The sequence below is a fragment of the Gopherus evgoodei genome, chromosome 13 (assembly GCF_007399415.2).
Source record: "Gopherus evgoodei ecotype Sinaloan lineage chromosome 13, rGopEvg1_v1.p, whole genome shotgun sequence".
Classification (NCBI taxonomy): Eukaryota; Metazoa; Chordata; order Testudines; family Testudinidae; genus Gopherus; species Gopherus evgoodei.
This window is the reverse complement of record NC_044334.1, coordinates 33650945-33660413: the sequence shown is the minus strand read 5'-3', so window position 1 is coordinate 33660413 and position 9469 is coordinate 33650945. Positions and strand designations below refer to the sequence as shown.

Below are 9469 nucleotides of genomic sequence, written 5' to 3'. Positions count from 1 at the left end.
TATACAAAAACCTGTAGGAGAGCACTTCAACCTCCCTGGCCACACTATAGCAGACCTTAAGGTGGCCATCCTGCAGCAAAAAAACTTCAAGACCAGACTTGAAAGAGAAACTGCTGAGCTTCAGTTCATCTGCAAATTTGACACCATCAGCTCAGGATTGAACAAAGACTGTGAATGGCTAGCCAACTACAGAACCAGTTTCTCCTTTCTTGGTTTTCACACCTCAACTGCTAGAACAGGGCCTCATCCTCCCTGATTGAACTGACCTCGTTATCTCTAGCTTGCTTGCTAGCATATATATACCTGCCCCTGGAAATTTCCATTACATGCCTCTGAGGAAGTGGGTATTCACCCACGAAAGCTCATGCTCCAAAATGTCTGTTAGTCTATAAGGTGCCACAGGATTCTTTGCTGCTTTTTTGGATGTGAAGGTGTGAAATGATGGGGAAATTGGCCCCTCTTCAAGTTTAAATGTTGTAACTTCTACATCTAGACCGGGGTGGCCAACCTGAGCCTGAGAAGGAGCCAGAATTTCCCAGTGTAACTGCCAAACATGCACCTTTGTATGCAACTACCGAGTCAATTGTGAACCTTCCCATCATTATCATTATCCCTCTGAAATATTGATGGTGATGGACACTTGGCTCTATATCCCAGTGTGCCCTGCACGTCTACTGGTTGCATTAGCCAATCCAACCATTCGGCACTTGCAGATGGGCACCTCTGTACTGTGCCTGAGTCTAGTACAGCTATGAAAGGCTGGTAGATGCCGATATTTCCCTGTCTTTTTAACCAGCACTAATACCACTCAGGCCAGGGCTGGGAAAAGAGAGAGAGCAGCAGGTTTTCCGTATTGTATCCATTTCCCTTTTTCTTGACTAGTTTCTCCTCTGCATATCTTGTACTTCTTTTGCTGTGAGCCTGGCTAACTCAGTTGGTAGAACATCAGACTTTTAATCTGAGGGTCTAGCATTCAAGTCCCTGATCAGGTAATAAACTACTCACTGTATCTTTAAAAATTGTTCTTCTGATGTCCTCTTTGGTGTTACTTTTTCTCTTCAAGACTGTGCCTTTCCTAAGAAGGACCTTTTTGTGTGTGGGTTTGAAGGGGCAACTTCCTGACATCCTCTCTGTCCCTGCAGCCTGGAGGAATAAAGGCCTCTGGGCATATAGCATGTTCCTCCCCTGCATGCACACGCACACACAGAAAACACAACAGAATATCCCTAAGGAATTAGAATCACCTGCTGTCTTCCTCTATCCTGCTGGATCCCCAAATGAAGATGCTCTTCAGCCAAAATCCATGTCCCCTCTACTTCCAGTGCCCCTCAGTCCCAATCCACTGCCCCTCCTATGCACACTGCTCCTCACTCCCAACCAGAGCCTACTCCTCTTCACCCTTCTCCTCTGTACCAACCCACAGCCCCCTCCTTTTTACACTGCTCCTCAATCCCAACCCACAGCCCCCTCCTATTCCCAGTGCCCCTCAATCCCAATGCACAGGCCCCTCCTGTTCCCAGTGCCCCTCAATCCCAACGCACAGCTCCCTCCTTCCCTCCAGCAGCAGGTGCTTCAGACCCCGTCAGGAAGATTTTCTTGCAAGGTTTCATGTATGAGTCTGCATGTGGATTTTACAGTATGTTGGAAATATGTTGGGTTGCTTGCCAAAATGATCACTTTTGGCTGGTGTTGGATTCCCAGTCTCCTTGTTATTGGGACAGGAGAAATAAAGGGTTGTTATCATTGTTGTGTGAATCAAGGGCAGCACAACTATGTTTGGCAGACCCTGACTGAGGGACTCTACCTCAATTCAATAGCACTTGCTAGGCAGGGGACAAGGGTTCCAGGGCCAAGGGGGCTGGGGTCCCAATACTAAAATTTAGGTATTAAACCAACTTTAGGATAGGGTGGCCATGGAGGGATGAGTGAGTTCCTAGACAATACGGTGAGCACGGTGCCTTCTTATTTTCCCCCTTTTCCACCCAGGATGGCAGGCGAACTCTATAGAGGCACCTCTGGGCTTGCACTGACTAAGGACAACAGCTGTGAGTGGAGTGCAGGGGGGGATCATGTTAAAGGACTTTTGATTGCTGGACTTACAAACCATAGGGAGAAGGACACTGCCCAGCTTATTTGGGGATGGGTCTTTCCCTCTTGGTTTATGTCTATGTGTTGGGGCTGCTGACATGACTTCTGCTAACCCTGGGCTTACATTGAAATGTAGATATATCCTAAGGGGGCATCTATAGTGTGATAAAATCCCACTGGCCTGGATGATCTGATTTGGGCTCCCGGAGATAAGATTGGAGCCCAGGCTTGGAAACCCTCACCCCCCGTGGGGTCTCGGAGGCTGGGCTGAAGCTCAAGTGTCTAAACTGTAATTTTATAACCCTGCAGCACAAGCCCCACAAGCCTGAATCAACTGACTCAGGGTTTGAGAATAGTGACTTGGATGTGTTAATGGCAGTGTAGACATAATGCTCGGCTATGTCCACACTGCAATGAAACACCCACGGCTGTTCTGTGCCAGCTCAGGCTCCGGAGGCTTTGGCTGTGGGGTGGTAAATTTGCACTGTAGACATCTCAGCTCAAGCTCAATATTGGGGTCTGGGAGCCCTCAAGGTTGGGAGGGAGTTTAGCAAGCAAAAAAGGTAAAATGGCAGTGGAGTAATACCCTGGACTCAATGGCATTTCTCCATTGGTCTGTCTGCTTTGGGGCAGGGACAATAACACGTCCTGCTGCATTCGTTATTTCAAAGGGTGGTTTAGGATTTTCATTCTCACACACGGTGCATGAAGCAGGGCTCAACCCTCAGTGCAAACTAAATGAGCAGCTCATGGATTCTGGCAGCCACAATGAGCAATTGGTGTGAGAGCCCAGACCTGCCCCTGTCCCAGAGGGAGGGGATCATCTGTGAGAGGCTGGACCACTGACCTATCAGCTCTTAACTCCCAAACTTTCAGTAATTCTGTTATCAGTGCCTGTGAGTATAATTAAAACTGCCATACCTGGCTGGACCAAAGGCCCATCTGGCTCTGTGTTTTGTCCACTGACAACAGCCAATACCAGGTGCCCCAAGAGTTAATCAACAAGGCACCACTGGGAGTTGAACCCAGGATCTCCTGTTTACAAGACAGGTGCTTTAACCAGCTAAGCCATGGTGCCCACCTGTGGCTTAAGCACAGTGTCTGCCCACACCTGACTCCCTGCCATCCTCACTGGGGCCTGACAAGCTTTGCTTGTGTTTGGATTCTGCAAAGCAGAGAAGCAGGTGAGCTTTTCCTTGCAAGCTGTGTGTGTGTGTGAATCTTTGGCCAGGTCTGCACTACAAAGTTATTTCAGCATCATTATATTGCTCAGGTGTGTGAAAAACACACAACGCTCCCTCGGTCAGCAGCTTTTGGCTGGTGCACACACTGCAATACCACGTCTGGCGACAAAACTGCCCTGTTTAGGTGACAAAATAAAACCACCTCGACGAGAGGCCTAGAGCTTTTTGCAGCAAACTTAAAGTGACAAATTGTCAGTGTAAATGCTGCTGGTCATTATATCACCATAACTGGCCTCCACCAGTATCCCATAATGCCCACCGTGAACTCACCTGCCCTGCATTCCTGCTACAGAGGCTGGGCCCCTCCCCTTTCATAGTTCCAGAATGTTCTGAGAGCTGAGCCGCTATCTGCACTGGGATTAGGTTGATATACTGCATTACCAGCCTAAGTAATGTAATTAGACCAACCTAATTTTGTAGTATGGACCTGTCCAAAGAATCACACACACACCTTGGGAGCAAAACTTCACCTGCTCCTCTGCTTTACAGAAGCCAAACACGAGCAACGTTTGTCAGGGCCCAGTGGGGATTGGCAGACAGTCAGGTGTGGGCAGACACGATGCTTTAAGTAACAGCAGGTACCATGGCTTAGGTGGTTAAAGTACCTGTTTTGTAAACAGGAGATCCTGGATTCAACTCCCAGTGGTGCCTTGGGGAGTGGCTTTTGGGGAACCTGGCATTGGCTACTGTCAGAAGACAAGATTCAGAACTAGATGGACCTATGGGTTAAATTACACTCACAGGCACTGATAATAGAGTTACTGAAAGTTTGGGTGTTAAGAGCTGATAGGTCAGAGGTCCAGTCCCCTCAATGTGGTTTTACTATTTCCACTTGCTAAACTCCCTCCCAACCTCTATAAAATTACAGTGCAGACATATGGGCTTGAGCCCAACCTCTGAGGCCCCACGAGGGGTGAGGGTTTCTGAATCCAGGCTTCAGTGTGAACACAAATATCTGCACCACAGTTTTTAGCCCCTCAGCTTTATGTCCATGAGCCCAAGTCGGATGACCCAGGCCAGCCCTGCTGCCATCTTTATCCCAGGAGAGATGGACTCTAAGGGTACGTCTCCATTGCAATGGAGGCCCAGGTGTGGCACGCTGTGCTCAAAGCAGCACCCTGGAAGCCCCATATTCACCACTCTCATATAATGATCATATGGTTTGTACAAGTCTGCCTTCTGAGGATGGACACTGCTTGATTCACATCCTAGCAAAGGAGCTTCCTAACAAACTGGAAGAAACGATGAAAGAAGGGTAGAGACACCATGACTTGGCCTCTCTCCCCCATAACTCAACAGCTGGAAACACACCTGGAGGACAAAGACTGAGCTGAACTGATTCAGAAATCAGAAGAGAATACTAATAATACATTCAAACCAAATTCCCCAACCAGACTAGTATTGGTTTTTCAGCAGGATTCCTGGGCCCAGCCTTGTTGGGGTTACAAGGACTCTGCCACACATGAGAGTAGAAAGAGCGTCCTTGGGGTCAGGCAGGCCTCTGGTAAGGGGGTGGGGACTCAGATCCTTTCTCTGGCCAGTTGCACCAGGGTCATGTATAAACCAGGGAAGTTCCCCACAATAGCCAGACCAGAACCCCCTGTACACTTGCCCTCTGTACTCATTGCTTCTCTGTCTCTCTTCCCCTCATCTCTGCTGCTCCCCCTCTGAGCTTTCTCAGCACCTGGCCTCACAGCACTTCCTGCCAGCCAGAGACTGCTTGTTCTAGGCCTGCTCCTGTGGATGTGGCCTCTCTCCTGATTCCTGAGGAAAGGAACCTTTCCAGGAAATGGCCATGGATTCTGGGAATCAGCATGTGGCTGGTGGACAGCACCAGGAATCATTTGGCTCCTGACACACAAGGCAACTTAAAAGCTGAGCACCCAGACAATGGCTTGAACCCTGGACCTTCAGATTAAAAGCCTGATGCTCTACCAACTGAGCTAGTTGAAGCCATTTTCACCATTCACCACAACAGCGAGCAGCTAAGCAAAATCCCAGGAACCTCTCATGTGGCCTAATGGATAAGGTATCTGAGTGTGGATCAAAAGATTGAGGGTTTGAGTCCCTTGGTGGCTGTGTTTCTGCAGTTTTACCTTTGTGCTGAATGTCCTGCTCCTTTCAGGGTTGGAACCTCTTCTTGGCTGCTCAGGCCAATGCTCTGGCTTCAGCTAGAGCCCCGGGAAGGAGTTGGGGGTTGGGTGTCACAAAGCCTGGGGCATGAGCCCCAAGTGCTTCCAGTCTAGCCTTTGTCATTCCTGACTTGCCAAAGAAAATGGGTGACTGCCCGGGCTAGCATGTGCACCTGTCCCTGTGCTGGAGGGAACTTGCTACATAGCGTCTTCAGAGCCTGGGTGTTTCTCTACTTCTCGCTAGCTCAGGAAAAGCCTCTTGGGGTAAAATCTCCTGCCCCACTGCAAAAGTGAGCACTGCGAGTGGGACCAGTCAGAGGCCCCACCATGGGGGCTGGCCCTGCTTTCCTACCATCTTGTGATGTTGGCCACAGAACATCAGCAGCTGCCCCGTGTGCTGGTGACCTTCACTGGGTGTTTGGCATAGTAGGGAGCAGCCTGACTGGGTGTTTTTGTGCCTCTCTGGAGGCCACACATAGGCATGGTCCTGCCCTCCTCTAGTCCTGACCTCAGTTGCTCTGTGGGTTTTAAGTCTTCCCTTGGAGCTATCAGCACCAGCTGCCTCTGCTCTAGGTGCCCAGAGGAGGAGAGGTGTGTGGGGTCACTTTTACAGATGCCCCTTCCTGGTACTGCCCTTGCTCAGCTGCACAGAGGAGTTTTCATCCCTAATCCCTGCCTAGCAGCCCTCTGGCACCATTCCTGAGGGTCACCCTGCCTTGCTCTCTTCCTGCCATGTTGGGAAAGACAGCTCTCATCTCTCATCATTAAAGGTCAGGTGGGCCAACTAGGGGCAGAAGCCCATTCTATGTTTTCCTACTGCAGGGCCTAAGCTCAGGAACTCACCTTGGGCACAGACATTGCTATGCTCCCAGAAAACAAGCCATCTCTGCCCAAACAGAGCCTGCCAAAACCCAGGATTGAACCGCGGCCCTTCAGATCTTCACTCTAACGCTCTCCCAGCTGAGTTACTTTGATAGCTGCAGCATAGCATTTTGGCCTGTTTCTTCTCTGTCTGGGATGTTTTTGTCAGCAGTTGCACACAGAAAGAACAGGAAAACGAATGGCTGCTTCGCACCCCCACTGGAGGAACCCGGCACCCTTAGCTGTGGTGAGTAAGTGTCTGTTGGCTGGCAGGACCTGACCCCCAGGAGCTGGAAGAGCAGCTGCCGCCTCCCCCTCGGCTCCAGGCTGTGGGAAATGCTCATTGCCTGGCTGCATGGGCGGACGCTGCTCCATGCTCTGGAGAGCGTCTGTATTGCTCTGTCAACCCCCCGTCTTCACTGAGCCAGTCTGGTAAGGTCCCAAGTGCCCCCTCCGGCCTGGCAGCTGAGAGTCTGTGCAGACATCAACCCCCCTGCCAGCCCCACAGGCAGCAGCAGCAGCGCCAGCCCCCAGCACCACAGGGGCACTCAATGCACTTCCTGTGGGGAAATGGCTCCTTGGCCTCCAGCTGCTAGAGTGAGAGCCAGGAGAGAGCAGTGTCTGGCTCACCTTGGGGGAGAGAAGAGACCTGATGAGTGTGGATCTCCCTCAGTCTCCCCCACAATGCTGGTCAGTTGTATTGTCACTGTGATAGTCAGTGCTTCCCTTCAGGGCCAGCCCTAGAGGGGTCTGGGGTCTGGGACAAATCCCCCCTTTCGTCCCTAGGCCCTGCCCCCACGCCACCCCTTCGCCCAAGCCCCCACCCCTGTCCCATCTCTTCCCATTCTGCACCTTCCTGCCGCATTCCTCTCCCACCCCCACCTCTTCCCGTCCCTGCTCCTCCCCCTCCCCACCCAGCGCCTCCTGCACCCCACTGAACAGCTGATCACTGGCAAGTGGGAGGTGCTGAAGGGGAAGAGGAGGAGCTTGTCAGCAAGGCCTGTAGTGGGCGGGGGGAGCTGGCTGCCAGTGGGTGCTGAGCACCTATTTTTTCTCTGTTGATTCTGCAGCCCCATAGCTCCCATGGAGTCGCTGACTTGGCTCCTTTCTCACTCTAGAGAGAGGAGCAGAACCAGGGCTATGGCTGATCTATGGGGCACCAGGTGACTGCCAGAGGCTTCAGGTGCTGAGAGTTTGCCTGACACCTCAGGGTCACAGTGTGAGGTGGTGTCCCAGGGATCTCTATGAAAGGAGCAGAACAGGATTTACTTGGGGTGGGGAGAGAATTGAGAGTGTCCTAGGGGGTTGTACAGAGGTATTGCCCGGGTGAGATACTGGGTAAAACACAGGCCTCGCTGTGAGCAGGATTGGAACCTGCACAGGAAACCCCTATTGGAGTTCAACTCCAATGCCTTAACCACTCAGCCATCACAGCTGTGAGCACAAAACTACCCAATGCCAGATAAACTGGTAAAGAATCCCAATGCCCAGGCTTGAAGTCATCTGAACTACAGAATTCCCACCACAAACCTGGCTCCCAAAGCACAGGGGAGATTGGGGTTTGTTCTCTTTGCTTAGCCATGTGCAGTCGCACAGAGAGCGCGTTTAAAAGTCTCCCCTCCCACAGAGCGGGAATGGGAAATGATTCTCAACTTGAAGCCTGATGTAGGGTAACCAGATGTCCCGATTTTATCAGGACTGTCCCGATATTTGCTTGTTTGTCCCACGTCCCGACCAATGTTTGGTTGGGACACTGGACAAACAAATAATTTTGCCCTCTGCTCTGACACACAGGCAGAGTCCGGAGGGACACTTGCCTCCACTCACCTCGACTCCGCCCCCTCCTTCCCCCATTGGATCCCTCCCCAAATCCTGGCCCTGGCCCGCCCCCAGCCCCTCCCCCTCACTGCCCCATTAAATCCCTCCCCAAATCCTCAACCTGGCCACACCTCTTCCCCAAGCACACAGCATTCATCCTCCCTCCCAGGTTTGCACATGGGCCATGGCCATGGCCATGGCCGGGAGCACAGCACGGAGGCTGCTCAAGCCCTGCAGCCTGTAGGACAGCAGACTGGGGCTGGGGGCAGGGCAGAGCAAGCAGGACCCATGTGGTCAGGGGGTGGAAACACACGTGGGGCAGACACGCTCCTGCTGGGAGGGGCCGGGCCCGGCTGCCTGGTTCGCCCCTTCTACATGCAGCAGTTTCTGGCACTACACCTGTGCAGCTCTGCTCCCTGGCTCTTCTCAGACTCGTGCTCTCTCCTTAGCTCTGCCCCACTCTGGCCCAGGCAGTTCCAGCTCACAGGGAGGATGGGACTCCCTGGCCTGGTGACTCCCTCATTACACTGCCTGGCCTGTCAATGCAGCTAACTTGGAGCTTTGGCCAATCTCCATTGTCCCTGGGGACTGTCAGTCTCAGGGTCCTGATTTCCCATTGATCCTTCCCCCTTCTATTGGTGCTGGGAACTAGCCAACCAACTCCCCACACCCGCCCACCCACACTAAGTTTTAGTAAAGGTCCAAGAACCCTTTTACACAAGCAGCCCCATGATGGTCACCGATGTGCAGAGACAGGACCCTAAGCTGGTTCCATGGTGTAATGGGCAGCAGTCAGGCCTCTAAGTCCTGTAATTTGAGTTCAAATCTCAGTGGGACCTTGTGGTAAAGCCCCAGAATTCACAGTGCTCAACTTCCCTGTCTCCAGCTGTGTAACAACAAATCTTTCCCTTCCTGCTGGGTGACTCACACCTCCTAGAGCCAGGTCTTTGGCTGGGCTGGCCACAATGGATTAGGGCTTGAGAATTTGCTATGCTGATGGTTAAGTTTCTTGCTGCTTCATCTGATGTTCACAAGCTTGGCCCTTGTGCTTCCTATCACACTTTTCCTCTGGCCCACATGGCGCTTGAAGAAAGGAGTGGCAGGGCTAGGATTAATAGTCAGGCCTTGGCAGGAGGGAGGAAGAGTCCCACGCTGGAGCCCCACACACCTTCCCTCCTCCTCTGGGCACCTAGAGCAGAGGCAGCTCAGCTCTGTCCACTGGATACCTCGGCAGAGTAGGTGAGTTCATGTAAATACAGTCTGGTCCCAAAGCCTCCTCCCAACCCTGGTCATCAGTAGCTGTCAGGGGAGAGCTCATTCACACCT

General features: G+C 52.0%; 3 non-coding genes across 3 annotated transcripts; 1 reads left to right on the top strand and 2 right to left on the bottom strand.

Moving 5' to 3' along the window:
* Window positions 1–3092: 3092 nt before the first annotated feature.
* On the bottom strand, window positions 3093–3166 carry TRNAT-UGU. The gene has a single exon. It is a non-coding gene; the product is annotated as a tRNA-Thr (tRNA).
* Window positions 3167–3909: 743 nt separating this feature from the next.
* Window positions 3910–3983, top strand: TRNAT-UGU. Its single transcript has one exon. It is a non-coding gene; the product is annotated as a tRNA-Thr (tRNA).
* A 3695-nt stretch (window positions 3984–7678) lies between these two features.
* On the bottom strand, window positions 7679–7760 carry TRNAS-UGA. The gene has a single exon. It is a non-coding gene; the product is annotated as a tRNA-Ser (tRNA).
* Between the last annotated feature and the right edge of the window lie 1709 nt (window positions 7761–9469).